The sequence below is a fragment of the Arachis ipaensis genome, chromosome B08 (genome assembly GCF_000816755.2).
Source record: "Arachis ipaensis cultivar K30076 chromosome B08, Araip1.1, whole genome shotgun sequence".
Taxonomy (NCBI): domain Eukaryota; kingdom Viridiplantae; phylum Streptophyta; class Magnoliopsida; order Fabales; family Fabaceae; genus Arachis; species Arachis ipaensis.
In genome coordinates this window covers 120,158,898-120,159,748 of record NC_029792.2, presented here as the reverse complement: position 1 = coordinate 120,159,748, position 851 = coordinate 120,158,898, and positions in this window count along the sequence as shown.

The window sequence follows — 851 nt, the reverse complement described above, 5'->3', positions numbered from 1 at the left end:
GCAACGACGATGATAACGACAACGACGTTGTTGAAGAAAATGTGCACAAAAAGTAAAAGTTGGTGAAAACAATGATTTTGTTTTTGTTTTTTTTTTTATAAAAAATAGAGAGACTCAACCATGAAAATTCTTAGATCAGTATAAAAAAATTGTCATTTGAGCTATAACTCATAAGCAAAAATAATGACTTTGTTGAAGAAAAAAAAGACGACAACCACATTAAAAAAATGGGTGTATTTAAATTGGTTGGATTTGATGATAAAATTATTTGGCTGGGTAGCTTTATTATTTAACTTATACATAACATAATAGGTGATTTAAAATGAATTTGGATTCTCTAAATTTTAAATTTGTATTTTAGAAGGTAAAGTGTAATTTTCTATTCTTAAATAGTTTCTCTCTCATATTTATTATTAGTCACACCTATAAAATAAATGGTGAGAAATCACACTTTTCTCTCTAAAGTAAAATTCAAACTTTAAATCCAAATCCATTTAAAATATAGCTCAAAATAAAAATAGAAATGTAACAGAAATATAAATGAAGCTGGGTTGCGAAGTCGAAGATTTTGAACTCATCTATTCTCTGTATCGCAGTCAAAGCCAGCACGCGCTCCAAACCATCTTCTCCCCCTGAAATTCCTCACTTCTCCACTCGGTCCCAGACCCCCTTATTACAAACCCGAAACCCAAACTCTATGGTTTCACCTAGGGGTGTTCAAAACCGATCCAGACCAAACTAAACCGATCAACCGAACCAAAAAACCGAAAACCGAACAAACCAAAAAATATGTTTTGCAGTTTTTACGGTTCGGTTCGGTTTTCGGTTCTGACCATAAAAACCTCAACTGA